General features: G+C 40.7%; 1 long non-coding RNA gene across 4 annotated transcripts; it reads left to right on the plus strand.

Moving 5' to 3' along the window:
- Nucleotides 1-711: 711 nt before the first annotated feature.
- LOC123379250 lies at nucleotides 712-24,781 on the plus strand. 4 transcript variants are annotated; one of them, XR_006583482.1, is made up of 3 exons: nucleotides 712-876; nucleotides 18,435-18,609; nucleotides 24,159-24,781. It is a non-coding gene; the product is annotated as an uncharacterized LOC123379250 (long non-coding RNA). The 4 variants fall into 4 exon arrangements; XR_006583485.1 differs by lacking the exon at nucleotides 712-876 and adding an exon at nucleotides 5,137-5,240; XR_006583484.1 differs by lacking the exon at nucleotides 712-876 and adding an exon at nucleotides 5,312-5,330.
- The last annotated feature ends 245 nt before the right edge of the window (nucleotides 24,782-25,026 follow it).

A 25,026-nucleotide genomic window follows, 5' to 3' on the forward strand; every position in this document is an offset into this window, starting at 1 on the left:
ACTTTGCTTCTTTAACATGAATATTATGAAATAGTGGAGTTCTATTTCTTTATAGCTAGCTTCTTTATATAATTTTCCCAAATCTGAATTTCAGTGTTCCTTTTAGCTATGAAAGGTATCTGGGATTGAAATATTTTGAACCAGTGTTCAAAGTTGTGGAAATAAAGAAAAGAGAGAGAACAAACAGACCGTTTAGTCAGAGCTTACTAGACGGCAAGGGAGTCAGCAGGGAAATGGGGAAGCTTTATAGTGGTGGCTGGAGGTCATTGGCCTGGGGAAGCTCGAGATAGGCTAACTAGAACCTATCTATCTAATTGGTTTGGGGTGGCGCCTATTAGCTTTCTCTGGTTGATCCTGAATTGGAAGGGGTGGGGCCAAAAAATAAAGCTGGCAGTCATTGACAGTCCTTGAATGTTCTGGGCCAATTGCTGCACGGAAGAAGGCTTAGCTTCCTGGATCTCTGACTGCAAAGGCTGTGGGTCAGAGTCAATGTATATGGTCTGGCCACTGGCTGTTTATGTATTTAGTCTCTTAAAACACACCACATATTTGGCCAAAGAGTCCTTCTAAAAGAGGATAAAACGTCTTACTAGAATTTCTTAATCATAGCTTTCTTTCTTTTTTTTTAAAGTTTATTTATTTTGAGAGAGGGAAAGAGAGAGTGCTTGTGCGCATGTGAGTGGGGGAGGGGCAGAGAGAGTGGGAGAGAGAGAATCCCAAGCAAGCTCTGCACTATCCGTGTAGAGCCCCATGTGGGGCTCAACTCACTGACCATGAGATCGTGACCTGAACTGAAACCAAGAGTCCACTGCTCAACTGGCTGAGCCACCCAAACGCTCCAACAATCATAGCCTTTTACAGTTCTGAAGAGTAATGGTAAGAGTTATAAAAGGAATCGATACCGCGGGGGAACCAGAGGGAAAGGAGATGTAAATCATCTAAGTTGCAGGGTTTAAAGGTGCGTGCAAGCACATAATTGTTAAGTAAGAACTTCAGCTGCTCTGCAACCTAAGTGCCAAACTTTTCCATCTGACTTTAAATTCCCCCCTGTGTCCCCAATTCTACATTCTCTCTCTTCGCTTTTGGTCTGCTTGGCTGATGCTCACAGAAACCTCCAGAAGCTTAAGCAGGGAAATAGATTTAGTGGTCTTTGAGGCCATGGCTGCAAAATTTACCCGGAGGGAGTAGGCTTTGCTGGCTCCTGCTCAAAGGAACTCCTAGGAGCCTCTCTAAGAACCTTTCAGCTGTGGCATGTGAATTTTGATATGTAGCATTTTGATTATATACGGGTTATGTAGAGATTATATTTACTAGAAAGCTTTTTGGACCTATGAGGGATCTGAAGTCCATTTTTTCATTTTCTCATTTTTTATGTTTTAATTTCTTCTTGTTATAAAAGATGTGCATATTCATTATAGAGAATTCAAATTTTACATTGAAATATTAAGTGAAAGTCACCCATCATCCCAAATTGTTTATTTTCAGCCTTCTTTCTGTGCAGAAAGGTTTTAAATGGGGATGTGGGGGTGGGTAGGGAACACAGGGAGAGTTCATTGAAAGGGAGAGAAAGTCTTTTCGTTTATGAGTAAAATAAATTATCCCTTGTAAATGATGGTAGTAAATGGTAATAGAGGGCAGAGACTGAATATGTACAATGAGACACAGAGTATGCTGCTAGAATACTAACAAAAACTCACGGGTTTTTAGTTACGGAGCACCTTATGAAAACAGTTTTGAAGTTTTTCACTTATTTTAAGGCCCAGGATAGAAACACGTACCATTTTTCGTCTCGGTCGTTGTGGTCTCTGCATCAGGATAAACAACTTACCTTTGCTGAGTTCTTCAGAAACCGTAGTTTGGTCCAGGAAGGTGAAGCCCCACTTGTGGCTGGCGGCTGGTTTAGCCAGTGGAGCAACCCGTTTTGGATGCAAAGTCCTTTCCATGCTTTATAATTCAAAATAGATTATTTTCTTTTCCAATTATAATAATGACAGAAAAATGCTAGTCTGTGGGCAGTTACTATAGTAACCAGGAACAGCTTACTTCTTTTAAATGGGAAATGGACACTTACCTCTAAGTTTTTGCCTCATTTTCTGAAGCCAAAATGCGGTCATCTGCTTTGTAAAAACTACACTTTTGCATAGTAGGTACCATCAATTGTGTGTATATTTGTGCACGTGTGATTTGTGTACGCTTAAACCTTAATACAAATCCATAAGAGACACCCATCATAACTTGTTTTTTGAACTAAATTACTTTCTGACAGAGACATGTGAAATTAATTGAAATGCAAACACCATCCAAGAGACAGTCTTAACACATGGCTTCTCTTTACTATGATTTTTTTTTAAGCTTACAGGAAACTGTTTCTCCCCTTAAAAGACCAAAGGACGCTTGATAGCTTTGAGTCATGCAAATACGTTTCTTTCAGAGAAAAGGAATGAACTGCCATTAGTGGGATGACTGCCAACATTTACATCCTTCAGTGCAGCCTGAATCCGAGCACAGAAGATGTAGGTGGGTGGGAAGAAGTCGGTGTTTTTAATCAGGAACAAAATTAACATCCAGGGACAACCTGAAATGTGAGATAAATCTGAGACCCGAGAACGTCCAAGCTGAGCCTATCGGTGAACAGGTTGGCTTCAGTAATGTAATGTGGTTCTTGGAAAATACACTTTGAAATAGACAGCTTTATAACGTAGGATGATTGAAAGACTTTGAAATTCCAGGCAAATTCATAAAAATATTCCTGCTCTTAAAAAAAAAAAATACTCCTGCTCAAATTTATCATGGCATTTTAAGGAGTGCTGACTCCATAAATTCTGACTTTTATCAACAGCACTTCAATAATGTTCAGAAAATAAACTTCACAGGAAAACCTCGGGTGTTCAATTAGTGTTAAACGTTTTAGGGCAGAAACTGAGATAATGAAATTATGAGGACAACGGCAGCTTAGCGTTTTGTGGCTCACAAGAGATTTATGCATTCCAATATAACCTCAAGCTATGCATATGGCATAATAAAAAAGAATGGATTCCTGACAGGGGAACACAGGGCAGGGAATTTGACTGTACTTGTCTTAATACTAGTTCTTTGTCTTCACGGAAAGACTCAAAATGCTGTCCCTGACTCAGGACAAATCCAGGCTTTACTTCCCTTCAACCCCCCCCCCCCCATTATTACTCAAATACCATTTGAATGGAATATAGCTTTTTTTCCACAAGAATCACCTCCTCTTTAGCACACATTGCATTAGGCTCACAGGGAGTCCTGTGGGAATTGGTGGTCTAGAAAAGTCCATGGAGAAATGCCTGGCCTCTTCCCAACCTCTGTACTCACGAAGAGCTAGTGGTCAGTCTCACACAAGTTTTCCCAAATTTCAGCAGGAGGTGAAAGCGGAAATCATGCATAGTACCAGTCTCTATGACAGAGGCATCTGACTGTCCCCTGACCTTGCTTGCTGGCCCCCGTGTGAATATACTCTTTTTGGGGGGTGGGGGTGGGGGTGTGAGTGTGCGGGATTCTTCTTGGAGTACCCCTGTGGATCTTTCAGGATTTCTTTCAAGGCTCATTAGGTTGGAGGACTGCTAGGAAAATTGGAAAGCCCTCTGAAACATTTCTGTGCCTGACTATCAGGGCATCCCCCAGCAGTCTGCAGAAATTAAAGGATTGAATGCAGAAAGGCTACCAGTAGGATTCGTTCCTAGTGGGCCTCTCAAGCAATTTAACAGATCCTAAAGAGAGCATTTGGAAACGCTGGGTAGCTTTTCTTTTGCCAGCTGAAGTTTACTCTTCCACCGTTAAAGGTTGTAAAGATAAAGTAGGGTATCACGTAGGCTTTGAAGACCACCTTGGGTAGAAATTATCTTTTGGTTGTAAGGACCTTGTTGAGGTTGACACTTCTCTCGTGGATAACTGTTACCCTGCGGGTTAAAGTGCATGTTGATACATTGACTTGTGCATAGTACATTGTCACGATACCAGCTCTTACAGGGGCAGAGGAATTCAAATTTACCAGAGACATGTTCTCGGAAATTCGACATGAAATGGAGTGTAAGAGGGTTAGGAGTCACGGAGACTTGGGTCTGGATGTGGCTCCACTAACTGATCTTGATAATGTGATTTAATTTGTTTGAGTCTGTCTCTCTCTCTATGAATGGGGATAATGCCTACTTCCCATGGCTGCTGTGTGAATTAAATCAGGTACACTGGGCACAGTGTTTTGCACATAGTAAAAGCTTAATAAATGGGTCTTACTTTGTGAAACCCAGTTGAAAGGGCAATACTCTATTTAGAACCAGCAGCTGGCAGTTACCTCTGGTGATGCACATATCTGTAAAATCCGTATAGGCCTTATGCTATATACTAGGCAGCCTAAATGCCTTCACAACAACAAGACGAAATAGGTCTCATTTTAGTCCCATTTCACAGATTAAGATGTTGATGTATACAGAGATGACCATGCAGCTCGTGGAAAATTCAGGACTCACACCCAGGTCCACGTGAGAGCAAAATCCAGTCTCTCAATTGTGGTATAATACGGCCTGGTAGTAATCTCGGTAGCTGTCCATTCTCTTTCGTAATATCTGTTAAGGATAAGAGCGACAGCTTCAGTATTCAATCACTTTTATAATCAAGAAGGCTTCTTTACATCAAGCTGAGATTTTCACTCCCACATAGTTCATTTTTTTGGTTTGTTTTTATATATATTTAAATTTAAAAATAAAAAAAGAAATTCTAGTTTAATTAACTTAGTGTTATGTTAATCTTGGGTACAGAACATAGTGTAGTTCATTTGTTTTGATTGGTAGTCTGTTGAGATTGGAATAGAGAAAACTTGGTGTGCTTGTGATCGCGACTATTTTCAATTATGTGAAGTGGAAATCACCTGTTGGTCTTTTCTACCAGTAAAATTCTCCCCAATACTTCAGTTATACATGGGGAAATGCAGGGGAATAGGAAAGTAGGACCTGGAAAGAAAGGAGGCCAAAGGTACACTGTCAATCCAAATCCCACAGGGAATTTTGGCTTTAATCGAGCCAGGGTTCTGGAGTCAGTGGATATCAACTGAGGGCATGTCTTGATTAGGGGACAAGCCAGGTGGGTATTTATGTCGCTATACCTGTCAGTCGGGGGTAAGGGCTGCCCCTCTGAGGATGTAAATTTCCAAGTACTTCATGCTGTTCACGTGGTGAACAAAGCAGGCTCCTTCAGCCTAAGGGCAGCCCTCCGACAAAGAGGTACAGGTTTTGGCAGTTAGGAGCCGGTATGCTTAAATATGGAGGCGCACATGGGTAGTTCAGTCGGTTAAGCCTCCGACTTCGACTCAGGTCATGATCTTGCTGTTCCTAAATTTAAGCCCCACATGGGACTGTCTGCTGTCAGCACAGAGCCTGCTTTGGATCCTCTGTCTCCCTTTTCCTCTCTACCCTTCCCCTGCTTTCTCTCTCTAAGATAAATATTTAAAAATAGAAAGGGGCCTGAGGGGCTAAGAGGCGGAGCATAGACAGGGCAGCCATGCTGACTAATACTGGGGAGAGCAAAGGGATCTCTCCCTGGTTCGGGCATTTGTAGTCTGTTCATACTTCCCAGGCTTACGCTTACTTTCTCTCCTCTCAAGCAAGGAAAATTCTTCCTCTCTTAGAGAAGCAGCAGGGTAGGGTTGAAAGACCAGGGTTTGTGGCAGAATGGTTGGGTCATAATCTGGTACTCCCTAGCTGTGTGATCTTGGGCAAATTGGTTAAAATCTCCTTAAACTTCTGTCCCCCCCATCTGTTAGTGATCTAGCACTTTCCTCACAGGGTTAAGTTGAAATAATGTGTGTCTTCTATCTAGCACAGTCCCTTACTATGTCCCTTACTGAAAAGTCGATAAGATGCTTCCTTAAATAATCACGGACCCTACAAAATAGGAAACACTATTAAGAGTCAGCTTCTGAGTATCCACATCAGAAATACACCATCCTATACAAAAACAAACTGTTGGGCATGTATTTGTAACTTTATGATATAAATAATACATATAAATTGTGTGAAGATTGGTCATTGAGCTCAAGATCAAAAGCCTTTCCAAAAGGTCACCCGTGTTCCTCAATGCCGCAGAATGGTTTTTATTTGCAGATGGGCAAATTCTACAACTCAAGGCTGCAGACTTGTAAGGATTCCTGTCATTAGCTACGTAGCTGCGTGCTGCCACACGCCAGAGCCTCCAATAAGGGAGGTCTGTACTCCTGGTCCTCCAAGCAGGAGCTGATTTTTCTTCTCCCTGATAGAGCACGGCTGTCAAAGCTGTTCACAAAGTGTTTTCGAATTTGAAAAGAACAGCATGACCCTGTAATTGTTAGTAGCCTTATCGGGTAGCATCGGGTAGCGAAGACACAAATGAAAACATTACTTCACAAGTGCTTGCCATGCTTAAATGCAAGAAGGGAAGGGATCCGACAGGCTTTAGCCATTTTCAGGGGCTGTTACCCACTGGATCAAATCTTTAGCAGAGGATCCACGGGCCTAGCTTTGATAGAATCTAAAGTGCATCCTATATCCGAACTTAATCCTTCTGGAATAGATGAGAGGGAATTGCAAATAACGCCTCTGCTTGGCCAAATCTAAGATATTTGGGTTAGAACATGTCTTTGCTTTTCGTATATATGATACTCCTAATCCTGCACTGTATTAAAGCATACACCACACACACACACACACACACACACACACACACACACACACACACACACCCTTTCCTCAATGCACATTCGCTTTACACCTTCTATTTTACATGTTGGTCTTCCTGGGTGTTTATCATATAAGCACATGCACTTGTATAAATGAGTGCTGCAAAGCAATCTTGGTTCTATTATTTCCTCCAAGTATAAAGTAATCAGAGTAGCCCCATGCTCTCATGTTGCCAAAATTATGTTCACTTAGGCTCACCGTGGGGTCTCAGACTCTTCCTCCCTGTGCACATGTTCCTCTCATTGATGCTAATGAAAGTTATGCATGTGCATTATGGGGAGAAAGAACCCCGTGGATGCTCTCTGTCACATACAGATTGAAAGACTGGGCTGAAAAACAAAATATCACTTTACTGTTTATTTTTATCACACCAGTTTTTTATCAACCAGATCTCACATGATGAGGTCCAGGCATCTCCCTAGCACGATTATGCTGATGGGGAACATGTGTAGCTAATCTCCGTATGCTCTGATCCATAGGCTGGGCTTGGGAAAACTGGTGTGTGGGCAAGGCTTCAAGCTTTCCATAACTGCAGTGGATGTAGAACTGTAAAAATCAGTCTTAGATTATTTGGCCCACACTGGGATTTTCTCTATAACTGATGAGGATTATAGAAACGTTTGGCTGAAAAACTGCAAAGGTCTATGTCCTCAAAAAGCCTCTTGTATTCCATATCCTGAGAACTGTTTCCAAAAGAAAATTATAAAATAAATTAACATTTCCCTCTGATTGAGATGTTTAAATTTCTTTTCACTCTTCTCCCTTCCCTCCCACAATGCAAAAGTTAGAATGGTTCTTAAACAAGCCACACTTTATGTAGTAGAAAATTTGATCCTCAATGTGGTCTCAAGGGTGTAGATTATTAAATCATTTGGCCAATTAAAAAAATCAATAACTTCTTGATCCATCTTTAAGGTCCCTAAACACTTACATCTCATAATTCTACTATTATTCAAGCTACTGAAGACCTTTTGTATATTGCTTTCCAAAGAAGACCCTTAAACAGCTACACCTAATATGGAAAGAGATCCTTTTATCGTCAGGCGGGAGTTATTTGTTTTTCCATCTCCGTGTATGATTAAATATGATTAAAGATATTGTGTTGTAATAAGGTGACCTTGGAAAGTTGCCCTGGGGAAACCATAGCCGATGGATTCATTAGTTTAGGGTTGGGAAATAGATGCAGCTGCTAAGCTGAAGTCAATGAGTGGAAAGGAGAAGAATGGGCAGGTGCAGCTCTCCAAGGCCAGTTCTGCAGTTGTAGCTGAGTCAGGAGCTGTTGGTGTAGCAGCTTCTTAGGAAAACTAAGAAACTAGTCAAATGCCTAAAGAAGGAACTATGAAGGGACCGAAGCAATTCACCATGGAAGAGCAAGCCCAAGAATCCATGGTCTCCAGGGCCCAAAGAGGACGGATGTTGTGGATAAGCAGGGTATATACTTAGATTAGAAAGCATTTATTGAGTGCTTGCTCTGTGCATGGAACCTTTCCCAGGTGTTTTGACTCAGACCTGTTTAATTTTTAAGTGTATTTATTTTGAGGGGGAGCGAGAGAGAGAGGGAGAGCAAGAGGGGGAAGAAAGGAGGGAGAGAGGGAGAGAGAGAGAGAGAGAGAGAGAGAGAGAGAGAGAGAGAGAGAGAGAGAGAGAGAGAGAATACTAAGCAGGCTCCGTGCAGAGCCCGACACGGGGCTCCATCTCAGACAGCGAGATCCTGACCTGAGCCGAAATCGGGAGTTGGATACTCAAATGAATGAGCCACCCAGGCGCCCCAGGCTTGTTTAATTCTTAAAATAACTCTCAGATGTAGGTACAATTAGTTATTGCCCTCCTTGTTTTGCCAAGTATGAAAACTAAGGCTTGGAAAAAAGGTAAAGGTAGCTTGTCCAAGGCCACGTAGCCAGTAACCCAAATTCAAGTGGGATTCAAATTTAGGTAGGTTGACTTTAGGACTTCTTTTTCCTACTACTCTTCTTTAAGACGTCACTGATTCAAAGTGATAAAATGGCAGCATTAACTTGACCATATAGAAGCTCAAGATACAAATCCTACACAGGAACTTAGCATGCCATAATTTTGTGCACCTTGGAATTATCTGTCCTGCACGGAGATGTGTTGAAAGAGGGGCAGGTGTGTTGTACTAATGGACATGTGGGCCTTGGAGAAGGTCGGGCTTATTCACTGTTCAGTTTGCCCAGCAGAATGTCTGGCATCCGGTGTTCTCCTATAGGCACTCACGAGCCTTTTTGAAGCAGGTGTTATGGTCCCTGTAGCTAGGATGTGGTATTGTCAGACACCAAGAGATCTTAAAACTGTAACTAGAAGGCATTAGAAAACCGGGGAGGAAGGGGTTACAGTAAAACCTTGGATTGTGAGTAACTTGTTCTGCGAATGTTCTGCAAGAGGAGCAAACATTCCTAATAAACTTCAACTTGATAAACTAGCGGTGTCTTGTAATGTGAGTAGTGCATGATCCCGGACATCACATGATCGAAACTGAGCCGATCGTTCCTTTCTCTTTCTCTCTGTCTCTCTCACTGTGGGGTTGTGGGTGATCGTCTTCCACATGCTCTGATGCTCAGTCTCAGGCCTTGGTGTTTGGCAGATAGTAGTGAATTTTCAGAATGTTGGGAGGTGCCTGCAACCGGCACTGGTGTAATTTTTTTTGTCACTTCAAAGTGCCTACGTACAGTCCTTTGCTTGTCCATACAAGAGTAAGCTTAGGATTGCTTTGCTTCATTCTAGGTCAAGCTTCCTGTAGATATAGACCCTCTCCTCTGCTGTCACATTATATTATATACATTATATAATTAGAATGTATACATTATACAGTATATATAATTATATTATACAGTATATATAATACAGTATAATTATATAAATATAATTATAAACATTATAGCCAGTTACATTATATACAGTATATAATGAGTTTATTAATATTGTACTGTGGTCAACATCTGTGTGAGCTTAACAATGGCACCCATATAGAAAAAGGTTGAAAAGAAAGGTGGTAAGAAGGAGGAGATGGTTACAGTGGAAGTTAAGAAGGAAATTGAGAAGTATGAACAAGGTGGCCAAAATTGCAAGATTTTACAGGAAGTCTACGTCTGCATCTCGTCTGCAGAGGAGGAAGAGAAAAAGGCAGAGGATTTTTCTCACTTCAAATGAAATTAAGGAGATGTGTAAAATGTGGGAAACAGTGCAAAATTTTGTAGAAAAGTGCCATCCGAATAGGGCTGTAGCCGTGTGAGTGACGAATCTGTTTAACAACAATGCAATGTCACATTTCCGCGAAATCCTCAAAAGGAGGCAAAAGCAAGTGTCCTTGGATAGGTTTCTCATTAAAGTTGCATGAAAAGAAAAAGATTCCATTGAGCCAATAGACCTCAGTGATTCCGTTAGTGATAGTGAAAGTCGTCCTACACGATAACCCTCCCTCCTCTCTCTCTTCTCTCCCTCACACCAGTCATGAAGGTTTTCAAAGTAAGTGCAGGTTAATTTGTTTCTTACATTTTGTATTTTCTTTATTGTATGACAGTATTGTAATTTTTATTGAATATTTTTGGGTTGTGGAATGAATCATCTGAGTTGCCATTATTTCTTATGGGGAAATTTGCTTTGATATACAAGTGCTTTGGCTTACAAGCAGGTTTCTGTAACAATTTGTGCTTGCAAACCAAGGTTTTATTGAACCTTGGGAATCAGAACCAACAGCGAGGGTAAAGTAAGAGGTGGTGCAGTACCCACATGGGGGGGGCAGAAAGGAAGTCCTCCTTCTTTGTGAGCAAGGGATCAAGGCAAGGCCAAGAAGGAGATCAGATTCAGATTACAGCTGTTGTGAGTTCTGAATCCTTTGTTGTTTTCTCAAGCTACACCCACCCACTACATGGTTTCATCTTGTTCATGGCTTTAATGCTTAAATTTTTTGAGAGAGAGACCGAGTGTGAGTGGGGGAGGGGCAGAGAGAGGGAGACCTAGAATCTGAAGCAGGCTGTCCGAGCTGGCAGCACAGAGCCCGATTTGGGGTTGGAACCCATGAACCGTGAGATCATGACCTGAGCCGAAGTCGGACACTTAACTGACAGCCCCCCAGGTGCCCCAGCCAACATCTGTCATTAACTCTTCTCTTCCTGCACCTCTGTCTCCTCACTCCATTCAGTCTCTCTGTAAGTCTTACAGGACCTGTTTTCAAAATCCTGTATATCCGGGGTTCCTAAACTTGTCTGCACAGTGGAATCACCTGAGAAGTGTCAAAAATTGACACTTGTGTTCTGTCCGTATGGTGATATAATTGATCTGAGATGTGGGAGATGTGGCCTGGCCTTTGGATATTCTAAACGGTCTCTACCCCAGGTGCTTATAATCTATAGACAAGTTTGGGAATCCCTGCCATATGTCTCAAATAACATATGTCCTATCTCTTCATCTCCACTGATGGGACAGCAGTACCTCTAAACTGCCCATTCCATCTTTTTATTCTTTTCCTCCATCGTCCACTCTACACACAGTAACTAGAGTGATCTTTTTTTTTTTAATTTTCTTTGTTTATTCATTTTTGAGACAGAGACAGAACATGAACGGGGGAGGGGCAGAGAGAGAGGGAGACACAGAATCGGAAGCAGGCTCCAGGCTCTGAGCCATCAGCCCAGAGCCCAATGGGGGCTCGAACTCCTGGACCGCGAGATCGTGACCTGAGCTGAAGTCGGACGCTTAACCGACTGAGCCACCCAGGCGCCCCTAGAGTGATCTTTTAAAAATGTAGGTCATATCAAGTCCTCTCCCTGTTTAAAATACCTAGTGGACGCCTGGGTGGTTCAGTCGGTTCAGCATCTGACTTTGGCTCAGGTCATGATCTCGTGGTCTGTGGGTTCAAGCCCCGTGTTGGGCTCTGTGCTGACAGCTCAGAGCCTGGAGCCTGTTTCAGATTCTGTGTCTCCCTCTTTCTCTCTCCTCTCCCACTCATGCTCTGTGTCTCTTTTCTCAGTAAATAAATGCTAAAATTTTTTTTAAATACCCCAGTGGCTTTTCATTGCAGTTAAGAGTAAAATCCAAATTCTTTATTGAGCTGTCAAGATCCTATAGGATCTAGTTATTCTATTTTCCTCTGACCACCTCTCTTTCCACCCTCTTTCATTCGTGCCATACCACATCAGCCTTCTTTTTGGGCTAACAAGCCAAGCTTATTGCCATATCAGAGCTGTCACATTTGTTATTCTTTCTGCCTTTAGACTCTTCTCCCAAATATTTTCACTGCTGACTTTCTTGTCATTCAGGTCCCAGCCTGAATGTCCTTTCCTCAGAGAAGACTTGCATGAAACAGTATTGTCCATTCCAACCATCCTCTCATTCTCTTTATTTTCCCTCTAGAATCAAGTTAATATAAATGTGTGTGCGTATCTATGTGTGCCCCTGCACATATTCCCCCTCTGCTACATCAGAGCTTGATCAAAGCATAACTCTTGTTTCTTTTGTTTACTCACTCCCGTATTGTCAGTTTTCCAAACAGCTACTGGACTATAATAGTTCCTTATTAGGTGTGTGTTGACTGTCTGACTATGTGAATGACTGGATATACCTTCCAGGCTATAAGATGACTGGCAAAAGATGGCTTTGCCTGAGAGCTTGTATCATTCCAGGTGTCCGATTCAGACAATGGTGCTAGGACCTGGTGCTTATGTCCATTAATAAAATGGCAAGACCTGGAACACAAATCGGGTGTCTATATTCTCTTCCCATTTACTTACTTGAGGAGATATCTTTAAGTCCTTTAGATACCTCATATGTGGAACCGTGTAGGAGATGCAGAGATGGAAAGCGATAGAATGTGTTAGAATGGTCTAGTTTATGCAGAGGTAACAACCAACCAACCAACATTTTCAGTGACTTAACACAACAAAAAGGTTTATTTCTTACTCCTGCAAAGTCTGCTGTGGGTCTGGGCAACTCTCCAGGAAGCTGTCCTCCTTCATGTGATGTCTCAGCATTCCAGACTGCTTTTGCTCTTGAGACAAGTCCATATCAACATGGTCACAAAGGAGAAGATAGACAATAGACAATTATGTGTCCATTCTTTAGTTCTTTTGTTCACATTGGTTAACTAAAACAAGTCCTATCATGGTCCCAGAGGAGAGGAAAACTATAAATCTTGGTGAGTAGGAGGTACAAGTCAAGATGGGACAAAGGAAAGAAACCACTAGGAAGCCTTTGTAATGCACAAGTGTAGTGAAGGGCTACATTCCCTACTTCCGGTCAATATTAGGAATATAGTGGTAAAACCAGTTTCTAAAGCCAGATAAACATAACGGAAACAAGAAGTTCCAGCAGAAATCCTTTGATTCTCCCACTATTTCTCACACTCTTGTGGCAAGAAGTATTAAGACACTAAGATCTTAAATGCTCTGTCCTAAGGAGACCCTTACTAGTCAGCCTTTGTGAGCAGAAGGTATTTTGCAGCCTCCTGGCTTAGAAATCCATTTTGTATCCACTGGATTACTGCACCACATTTTCCCCATTGGGTATATTATGTGTAGCAGAAAAACAAACTAAATGGACTCTTGTCAGACTTCTCAAAAAAGTCCCAGACCTTTTGTGTCCACAAGATTGAATTATCAGTGTTTGCTCTCAGGGTCTCCCTTGATCTATTGGTTGCTAATTCAGGGTAAGTCTCCTAATTGGTGTGCCATATAGAGGTTGTTACATCTGTGTTTGAAGATTGCACTTACTGTCATCTTGCCCCAGGTGCAATTCAACACAATGACTTTGATGTTTCAACTCGCTCAAACAGTCTTATAGGCTACTTTCTTCCTGGGGCTCGGCTTAAATATCGAAATAAACAAAGGACATCTGGCAGCAAATGCTAACCTGGAGTCCTTAGGATGGACTTTAATCCAAATAGTTGACTTTGGAGCCATGATTTCCAAAAAGAAGTCCACATTTTATGACCTCTCTCATGGCTCAGTGCAAATTTCTCTGTCCTTTTTGGCTCATATAGTGACAATATCAGAACATCTTCATTTGGCAACTTTAAAGCTGCTTTAAAGATCTAGACAAAAAGGGAAGAAAATAATGACAGTGATGATTCCTACCCTGGTATCATTAGCATCTGTGGTTACAAGAATGCCATTTAGTGAATTATTGAGCTAGTCACTCAACACTGTCATGAGAAGGAGCAGTTTCCAGTGTTCAACTTTGTTCCAGGAACGTGTTCTTCATCCAGCAGGATGGGTTCCATTGAGTCACTCAATATTTGCATTGTGACTCTAAAAGGCTATGTTGAAGTATGATATTTAGAATATTCTGTTGTACTTGAATATCTACGTTGAATGATTCACAGATACATGAAACACTACAGGATGCTTCTCTCTAGGCATATACTATAAATTTTCCTATTTCCTATTGCAGCGAACTGTGTCTCATTCATCCCAGTATACCTTGTACCTAACACATTGTTCCACGTGTTTATGGAATGAATACATATTTTGATGGTATAAAAATTCCTTAATATGCATAAGTATTTACTCAGGGGATGTTAACAGTATTTTTGTCATGTGAGACTAGAGCAAGACGGTATACAGTTACTTTCCTGACTTTTTTTTCCTCAGTAGCCTCCTAAATCTTAAGTATATTTTTATATGTAATTGTTTAAGCAGATCTATAAATGCATAATAGGCATGGATTCCTATATTTGATTTATAACTTTCTTCTCAAGAGATACTTGGTGGCTCAGTCCATTGGGCATCTAACTCCTGATTTCAGCTCAGGTCGTGATCTGACAGCTCATGAGATCAAGCCCCATGTCAGGCTCTGCACTGACAGCACGGAGACTGCTTGGGATTCTTTTTCTCCCTCTCTCTCTCTGCCCCTCCTCTGCTCACCAGCGTGTGCATGTTCTCTCTCCCCCTCTCCCTCTCTCTTAAAATAGATATTAAAAAAACTATTTTCTTTATGGAATAGAGAAAATTCCCCTATTGGCTTATGTGGTGTCAAACATAATAAGCATAAGCAGCTCCTACATTTTTCTTCTGCTGAAAGGTATATTTTGAAATATTGAAAGGTCTATAGACCTATTTATAAGTGTATACTTCCTATAGTCTTTATGCATATCTTACGTACATATAATTTTGGAAAGATTATAAGGCTACTGGACAAGAAATGTGTATATTATAATGTTCATTTCAGTGAAAAAAAGAATAAAGAAAATTGGAACAATGGGAAAATAAGGTCAGTTAGAAAAAAAAAATAATTCCATCAAAGAGGCCAGGGTATAAAATTATAAGTTACAAAGTCCTACTTACCTATTCCAAGCATTCTAACAGGCAATTTATAAACCAGAACTCAATGCATTTCCTCTTTTGTAAGATAAAACTAGGTATGGCCCCACTGAGGTATGGCCCAAGTCTTCCAGGTACTGAAGCCTGAAAAAAAAAAAAAACTTGTCACCTAGGTCGTCACCAAGAAGACACTGTGTAATGCAGTTAATAGTTTCAACAATGTCCTTATAGAAAATACAACGAGCTTCACAGGACTGCTTCTGGTAATGTCCCTCAGTATAGACTGTGACCTTGAAGTCAATGTAAAAGCAATTTTACAGAGGACCAATTTGATGAGGTCCAGGGATATAGCTCTCTGCCATCCAGCTTAATCTCAAGATAGATTTTTAGAGGGTCAGAGTCATGGGTGGACATCCATAAATTGTTTCTTTCAATTAAGCTTTGGGTAACTGTTGGCTGATGTGGCGTTCAGGATGATACGGTTATTGATAGGGGGATGCCCTAGGAGCCATAGACTCCTGAGATCTCAGAAAATGTCATAGAGACGGATCAGACTCAGAGATTCTAGGAAACTATAGCTGTGGGAGGTCCTCCAGCATCAAGTAAAACCAATGCCTCAAACAATAGCTCTAACTTATTTATGTGAAAGAAAATTGAATATAGTTTCCACTGAAAAATGTTTAAGCTTTATTTAGGGACATGCTTGAAGTCCTAAGTATATGCCCTGAAAATTCTATTAATAAAAAAATAAGATCTAGAAAACAAAAACTTTAAATAACTTCTGAGATCAAAATGACTTGACTGAAAGACTGATTGAATTTAAAATCTGTAGACTCCTATAGAACCTCAAAGATTCATAAACATTTAAGGAATGTCCCCTATGAAGTGATGAGCCAGAAGAAAGTTGTATTCTATTTTCAGTAAATATGTAGCATTTAGAACATTCCATAGTAGTTTACATGCATGAATAATAGAGAAAAGAACCCTGAGCATGTACCAGTAGTATTCGGATGGCCACATAAAGAATTCAGCAACTACAGCCTGTCTGGCTGTGTAAGCGGTTGACTAGGGAAGGACAAAGAGCAAACAGAAAGGGCCTGTGACAATGGGGAGAGCGCCTTGCTGAATCCACACAAAGCTCTTCCCAAGTACTTAGGGTGTAAAAAATCTGTCAGATGGCACCACAGCAGGCTAATGTGGTGGCATGTTCTGGAGGCATTAATTTGTTTTTTTCCCCCTGCTAAATAGTGGGAAAAAGTGAATTTTAGTAATTAATAGGCACTTACCCTTCTTTCGTCATATTGTCAGCTTCAGTTGGTTTCTGTCTTGCCATTAACATGTCTAATGCATATGTCAAGCGGAAGCCTGACATGCTAGTGGCAAACAGAATATTATGTGAAGGCGGCAATGTGTTAAAACAATTGAGCGAACAAGCACTAAAGTTTGCTGCTCAGGCCATATGTTGCAGTGTTTAATTTCCCGTAGTGGAGAAACATGGTTGTCAGAGAAAAAGATGATGAATACATTTACTTTGGGCAACTTATTACAATGAAGAATGACTTTCCAGAGGAAGAGAACAGAAGAATTAGGCTTGCGTGGAGAGCATATGGGAGGCATTCAGACATAGGCAGGGATAGCAGGATTGTGTGCTTTCAAATGAAAGACATTTAATCAATGCATGTGGCTGGTGTTGACATATGGAAGTGAGAAATGGGTTTTGATTTGGAAGACAGGAAGAAGGTTAACGGTAGTACAGGTGGTTACAGGATGATTGATACTTTGAGTAACTAACAGAGAAAGAACGTGTAACTCTCTTTCAGTGGAGCAACAGACTCCAAAGAACAAGGTAATTTAGAAAGATACAGAACATGAACTGATCCAGGGCAGGTCACCCGGCTATAAGAAGAGATGACAGACCGAACAAGCCGATGGTCAGATGGTAGTAAAAGGATGCGCCGGGGAGGGGGCAGCTGGCAGAGGCCAAGGGTTCTAATGGGGCAATTCAGAAATGGCTGAGGATGAACGTTGTCCACACCAGGGGGAAATGACATGATAGCTAACAATCTTTGTGGGCTTAAGCTGGTGCAACTTTGATTTTTCTCCCCTACAGCTGACTGGGAGCATCATAAATTCTACTTAAAGTTGGTAAAAAAAAAAAAAAAAAAGTCATCTGCTCAAATTAAGTTCTTGCTGCAGTGTGGGAGTGTGAAACACAGACTAAATGTTGTTTGTATGGTTTATCTCCTACAACAGGAATTTCTAGGTAGGCCTGTGTATTCCTTTTCTCTTTTTGATTCCAAAAATACGTAGGAGAGTGCTTTTAGATCACCTTTATCTGAGTGATATTCAATCTTCTCCTTCCAGAGGTAAAAGTTTAGCTCAGGAACTTGGTGAAGCAACATAGGATTTAGAATTTAATTCCTGTGTTCTCCGCTTGTTTGTTTTTGGTTTTGTTTTGTTTTGGTTAGGTTACTTGGTTAGGGAGATGGCCTTGTAAGGATAATGTTTTGGGAGAAGTAATTTTAATCACTAATGATTATTAGAATATGTAATGACCATATCGTACTCAAAATACCACAAATAACCACACTCTAGAAATGTGTCCACAAAGGCATTCTATAAATCAGTACCTTGTAATGGTTCATTTAAAGTGTGATTAGAGTAATGGATTTAACAGTCAAAGGTAGCACATTGTTCTTTTCTTTCTTTTTTTTTTTTTTTTTTTTTAGTGTTTATTTTTGAGACAGAGAGAGACAGAGCATGAACGAGGGAGGGTCAGAGGGAGACACAGAATCTGAAACAGGCTCCAGGCTCTGAGCTGTCAGCACAGAGCCCAACGCGGGGCTCGAACTCACGGACCACGAGATCATGACCTGAGCCAAAGTCGGCTCAGCCACTCAGGCGCCCCTGTTCTTTTCTAAACTTAAAGCACTCACTAAACACTTTAAAATGTTGATCTAGCCAACAAAATCTTTCTTTCCTTAAAAACTTACACTTCTCATGGGTCCTAGAAGTTAGAAGTCTCCCTTCAGATGTTTCAAGAATTAAACATGAAAATAAAAGCTGGACACAAACAGTTGTTTTAACACTAGTCTCCAGCTAGTGTGAGGAGGTGTGAGAGGTAGACCATAAGGGAAATGGAAAATGATGATGGAAGGCGGGGATCTTGACACATTGGTATTTACCTATAAGCCGAGAGTGGCCCATCTGATTTCATATTTTACCTGTTTATGCTCTTTAGTCCTTACATTTTTCTGAAGATTAAGCTTTAGCCAAGGAGAGCCTACAAGTTGCAGATGGTATTGATTACATTCTGAGAGTGGGTTTAAATGGATCTAACATAAATTATCCTCTAAACCAAAGAGTAAGAACGAGTGATTAGGGAAGAGGCCAGAAATGAAGATAATTAAACTTAACTACCGTTCTCTTGCAGAGAAGTCCTTACTGTGGTGAGCAAACCGCCTCAGTTTCCTCCATCCGAAAATGAGAAAAACACTGCCCCTTCTCATCAAGTGCTGTGAGGCTCCATTACTGCCTGAAATCTGCTTGGAAATCTTCACACAAAAGGTGCCATGGATGTGAAATGAAATGTTAGCATCCAATATCACGTAGGTCTCACTCTTCATTCCTTCTCAAGTGTCTACCACTTCTCCTTTCAACAAGTATGCCTTTTACCCTGCCACCCGGAGTCTCTTGACTAATTCTCTGGTGTCTAAAAATTGCACTTGCAGATAAGTGCCAATGGACATCGAGCTGCCCTTACGCCCCTTAAAAATGATTCCAATCCTGTTTTTATCTGGACGTATGCTGCACTCTAGAGAGCTGGAGTGAGACAGAAAGTAGCTGGCCAAAACAATCATTGGTAAAGCCATCAGAATTTGCATGATTTAACAAAAGGCTCTATGAGCTTCGTGAACGATGTGTGTGGATCGTTGTCATTGTTAAAAGTGATGGGCTCTATGCACATAAGATTTGAGGAAGGGAGAACAAGACAGTCCTTGTAGGATCTGAGGGCATTGGGTTAGCCAGGGACTATGATAAACTGGCAAGTTGACCCCCCCCCCTCCCCGCCCCCGCCCTGACCCAGAAAAACTGGAAGCATGGATTTTTATGCAAACTCCAAAATTTTAAAGGTTGCCGACAATTAAACAAAACATTGTATGTCAAAATATGTCACAGGCCACGTGTGACCTCTAGGTTTCCAGTTTGCCACTTTTTATTTGCAAAATGTTCCATGCCACAATAGTGTACTTTTCAGATAAATGCTCAGAACTACGTGGGCCCTCTTCCCTTCTGAAGCAAAATATCTCTTTTTGATTGACTATAGCTAAAATTCCTATGTGTGGAATTGTCCTAAATCCTATTCAAAGACAATAATTCTTGGAGACCAACCATGTGCCAATACTAAGAAGTATTCAGAACGTGGGTGACACAGTCCCCTTCCTCAAACTGCTCACAGAAAAGAAGACAAGATCAGAAGCATTCACTGAATCTCCCAACATAAGTGAAACAACACCACAAACCAGGTGCCCCAAGACTCCATGGAGGGAGTGAGGACACACAGGGGTGGGGCCCAGGGAAGAGACTTCAGGGAATGCCACTCCTGAAGTAAGCCATGAAGGTCAATGGGGTTTTGACAGATGAAGCAGCTGGAGGAGGGCCTTTCTGGTGAGAGCTTAAGCGAGGGCCTGGATGTGGGAGGGGCCAAGCATGTTGAAGGAAGCATGCATGACCAGGTTTAACTGGAGCATGGGGTAAGTGTGGGGATTTGTGGAGACAAAGGCTAAGCAAAGCTCTCCATCCTATGGAAAGCTGTTCTGTAATGCTCAGGCAGGGTGTATGTGCCTAGTAGTAGTAGTAGTAGTAGTAGTAGTAGTAGTAGTAGTAGTAGTAGTAATGAAGGGCAAATGAAGGAGATTGAACGGGATAGACTGTGGTTTGTCAGTTTCTGCTTTCCTCAGCCTGTCTACCTATACACACTGAAGACTTTCCATCCACTGGCACAGCTGCAGTCAGGTCTTGAGCTAACATGGCCTGTGTGTTAGGAGTCCGTTCCCACCAGTGAATGAGGTCTAAAATTAGATTTACTCTTCTAAGTCTGCCATCTGTGATGTCCCTTGGGTATTCCATCTTCCTCCAGACACAGCCTGGGTACTCAGGTCATGAGATGATGGCATTTTTCTCCCATGTTCCTGATGTGTATTCAGGGTCTGGAATTTAGTCTTGAACCCTAATGAGAGTGCCTAGAGTTCCAACCAAACCTCCTCGATGCTTGCTGACTTTCTTTTTATGACCGAGTGTGGGAAGAATGCATTGTGTTTTGTATTACCTCAGAAACTACCTGGAAGCCGTCTCTAATTTGTGTAGACTACTCCTCACAAATCAAGAGGGCTTCCCCATCTGATTGGAATATCCAAGACTCAGAGGTGCCCATCACTGTGACCTCTCCACCTTTGTGGACATTTTAGATGGCTGCTTACTCTCTTTAGGGCCACATACCTCGCATTCACATCTTAGCCCTCTTCTGCCAGCTTTTAAAATGTAAACTAACTTAAATAAAATTAAACTAAAAATACAACTTGTCAGTTGCTTTAGGCACATTTGAAGTTCTTAATATCCACAAATAGTTACCAACTACCATACTGGATAGCCTGAACCAGGGAGCCCTCCAATCATCTCAGAAAGTTTTGTTAGACAGCCCTGAAAGCACCACTTTGTTTTCATGAACCAAATGGGCTTAGCCCTGAAATATGCTGATGTTGACTATAGAGGTACACACGTTCACGTACAAACACGCACTGAGCTGAGAGACCTCTGCCCTCAGCTCTCATCTGCCTAAAAGGCTAAGGAATTTCATTCAAGGCACTGGTATGAACACCAGGAACAGATATTTGGCTTGAAAAATGAATCATCATGGCATGTAAACGGATAAAACTAAGAAGAAAAAAACACAAAGGAAAGCAGTATAGTGATACACTATATAATTCTACAGCACTAATAAAAAAGCAACAATATAAATCACAGGAAATTATTACAACCCTGGATAAGTATAAGCAGGGGCCATATTTGGAACAGAGTTTCAAATTATATTGTATTATACACAATAAAAGATATTGTGGAACTCTACAAAGAGGTGCCATTGAGAGAAACCAAAAATGCCTCCAGCCTGTACACATCTTGTTTGCTCATAAAAATCAAGGATATTGAATTTTTGAACTCTGTACCAATGGAGATTTAATGTGCTCCCAGTTAACGTGATATCCTAATAAAATGAAACTTGTTGATATGGATCCTAGAGTCCTTCCATTCTGATTGGAGACCCCCAGACTCCAAATGAAAGGGACCCTGGGTTAAACTGTAGAGTCTGTGAAGCAAAGATCTAGTGGGTCCTGTTCTCCATGCATCTTCAGGGTCTGGTACAGCACCTGTCACACCACTGGTTATAAATAAATATTAAGTGGATAAAGGAAAGAAGGACAAATGAGTGAATAAAGACTCTGGGCACCCCATGTCAATCTGGAAGTCTCAGCCTTCGTGCTAAGATAGAGACTTGTCAACATCTTCAGAGTCCCAACAAGAGACTTACTCTGTTATTTTCTTTGACTTAAAATTTTCTAATTTTTAAAAAGGTCCTATATTTGCATGGTTCTAAAAGATCTGCATAAAGATAAACCTATGCATAAATGCCTGTACCCCATATCCCCAGTTCCTATACCCACCTCTTAGTAGTAATCACTGTATTGTTTCTTGTAAATTTGTCCAGTTTTTCTATGTGTGTAATAGCCAGTGTAAATTCAGTTTCTTATTTCTCCTTTTTTAATATCAAAGGCACTGGATCTTACACACTTTTTTGCATTTTGTCTTTCAACAGTCTCAAGAATCTTTCTATGTCACTATACGGTCAGCTCACTCTTTTTTGTTTCCTTGTATTCTGTTGTACGGATGTGCCCTGATTTAGTTAACTGGTTTATGTAAACAATTTACTGGATTTAACAATTTAGGTTATTTCCATTTTTTGCTCTTGAAAACAATACTGTGATAAAGATCTTACACGTAGGTCCTTTTGTTCATTTGCCACTGCATTTGTAACCTACATTTCCAGAAGTGAGAGTACTAGAGCAAATGGTAGATGCGTTTGTGAGTTTGATGGATTTTGCTACATTGCTCTCCATATGGGGTTATGCTAACATACACTCCCGCAAGCGATGTATGAGAGGGCCTGTTTCCTATGGCCTCACCAATAGAGTGTGTTACTGAACTTCTGGATTTTTGCCAACCGCCTAAGAGAAAAATAGTATCTCAATGTAGTTGTAATTTGCATATCTTTTATTATGAGTGAAGTTCTGCATATTTCCAAATGTTTAAGAGCCATTCATATTTCATTTTCTGTGAAAGATGTTTATATCTTTTGCCCCGTTTTTCCTATCAGCTTGTTGGGCTTTTATTTCTCTATTTGTAAGAACTTTTCATCTATTTGGAAATTAGCTCTTTGTTTATATGTGAGTTGCAAATGTTTTTTTCCTAGTTTGTGGGGTTTTAAAAAATCTTTTGACTGCTTATGAGAGAGAGAGAGAGCTAGAGAGAGAATGTGTGTGTGTGTGTGTGTGTGTGTGAGAGAGAGAGAGAGAGAGAGAGAGAGAGAGAGAGAGATGGAAAAGTTCTTATTTTTGTGTATTCAGATCTATCAGTATTTTCTTTTATGGCTCCTGGATTTTGAATCAGTTAAAAATCTATTGTGAGGATTAAGATCTTTCTAGGTTCTTCTAGTAATTTTTTGGTTTTATTTCTAACATCTAAATCTCTGATCCATTGGAATATATCACTGCATAGAATGGGAGGTAAAGGTCTAATTATTCCAGATGCCTACTCTTCTTGTCCCAACACCATTTATTAAATAGCCCATCTTCTCCCCTGGTTTCAAGTGCCATTTTTAACATTTACCAAATTCAGGAATGCTCACTGTTGAATTGAGTGGAGATCAAAGAACCTGTTACTCGAATGTCTTAGTTGCCCTTTGTCAAATCTGTTGGGTTTGCCTTGCTGGGCAGGGAAGAACTTCTCCTGGGTCTCTTAGTCTTGTCACAGATCCCAAGTAGACCCTCTTATGACTCTGGGAACAAGGCAGTGTTTTGCTCTCTTGGCAATCCTTAGGGTTTAAGGTTTTCTGTAGTCAAGGCTCCTGGGCTCCAGGTTATGGCTGGAGTTGAGGCTATACCTTCTGAAAGAGAGGACAGGGGCAGGCATTCCAGAGGAGTAGAGAGAGGAAGTTCTCTGTGGTGTATAACCTTCAAGAAAATGACTTCACTTGACTTTTCGTATTTAGCTGCTCAAGGAGCTGAAGTAGGTACATTCCAAAGTCCCTTTAAGCACTGCCATGCCATGAATGGTAAGCAGGAAGAGCCTGATGAAAGCATCTCGGCTGCATGACAAGAGGGCTGCAAGGTACAGCCCACTCTCACTGGCTCCGTCACATAAATTGTGCCCTCCAACGAGGTCAATTCCAGGGCTTTGTGTGTAAATCTGAGGCTGAGAGTGACCAGTTGTGAAATGGCTAGAGAATGGGAGCATGGACACAGGAAGATTTATGATGTAGTAAGAGATTTGCAAGACTGTGAGGGAATGAGAGAAGGCATGTATGCTTTTTCTGATTGTAATTTCTAAGCCTGCAATAATCCATCTACCTGCAAACTTTTGAACCTGTCCTATTGCCCTCCTAGGGCTTATATAGTTTGACATTTTCAAATATAGTAGGAGCTCTTCTAATGTGAACGTAAAGACTCTTGCTCATTGCAAGGGCAAATTTCAAGATGACATGATCAAAGATGGTAGAAGGACCAAATGTTGGGAGTAGTTATTTACATCATCCTGGATAAAGAGCCCCGTGGGTACCATATCAAAAGCTCTGTTTGTGACATTCAAAAAACCCCAGCCAACTAGCAGCAGGAGGTATTGGATGGGGCTGGCAAACATTCCTGTGGTTTTTTTTTTTTTTTTAATGTAGATCCTAAAAGCATCACACATTTAAATCATAGATGTGAATAACCTATCTAAAAATGACTGGAAGGCAAACATATTTGAGTTTAAACAACATGCATTAAAAATACGAATAAGCATCTTCCTGTATTAATCACATCAAAATGATTTTTTTTTTCTACAGTATGCAGATGTCTCTCGCTAAGCAAAGTAACACGTTTCTATTTCAAGGCTATTAACAGTGGAGCAGCTGTACTACCAGAGAATTTTGAGAAGTCATAATGAAATTAAACAGCAGACAGAAAAGGAAGAAGATACCGTCTTTAGAGCTATGCTTGGTTGGATGGTATTGTCATACTAAATGTGTATTTCAAGTACATGATACATTTCCATATAGTGATGCTAGATCAGTATATTATAACTAATTGGAACAGAGCCTTGAGGTTTCAACAATTCCCATGTTAAGAGAACAAAATGTTTTTTTCTCCGATGGATCAAGACAACCTTTTATTCACGTAGTTTGACTATTGAATGTGTAAAGTTGTTCTGCAGGTAAAGCTACAATTGATGCTTAAGGGTGTACCATGAAGTTTCTAATAGCAGCATTGGTTGACAGCATTTGCTGAATGATAATTGTGTACCAAATATTAAGCACTCAACTCTGCAAATTAAGTGTTTGTTTTTTACCCATTACTTCTAATGGGGAGACTGGAGTTTTCTTTGTTGGGAGAGAACCTTGATTGTAGATGTGTCTAATCCTCCTTCTTTCGAAAGCAACTCACTAAATACAGAGTTTTTAAACATTTATCCCATTTTTAGTTGTGCTTATTTTTCTCACCTCTGAATTAGCTCTTGGAAGAGAAAAAGCGCATCTATGCTGATATAACATGACTAGAAGAAAATATCTCCAGAGATAAGTTTTTATACAAGAAAAGTTCATATTCTAAGTTAAAAACTGTATAATTATGGTAAGGGCATATACTGGCAAAACAAAACCAAAATCAAAACTCCTCACCAAACACACACTGTGTAAACATATATATCGTTTGTTT

Source organism: Felis catus, chromosome C1 (genome assembly GCF_018350175.1).
Source record: "Felis catus isolate Fca126 chromosome C1, F.catus_Fca126_mat1.0, whole genome shotgun sequence".
NCBI classification, from domain to species: Eukaryota; Metazoa; Chordata; class Mammalia; order Carnivora; family Felidae; genus Felis; species Felis catus.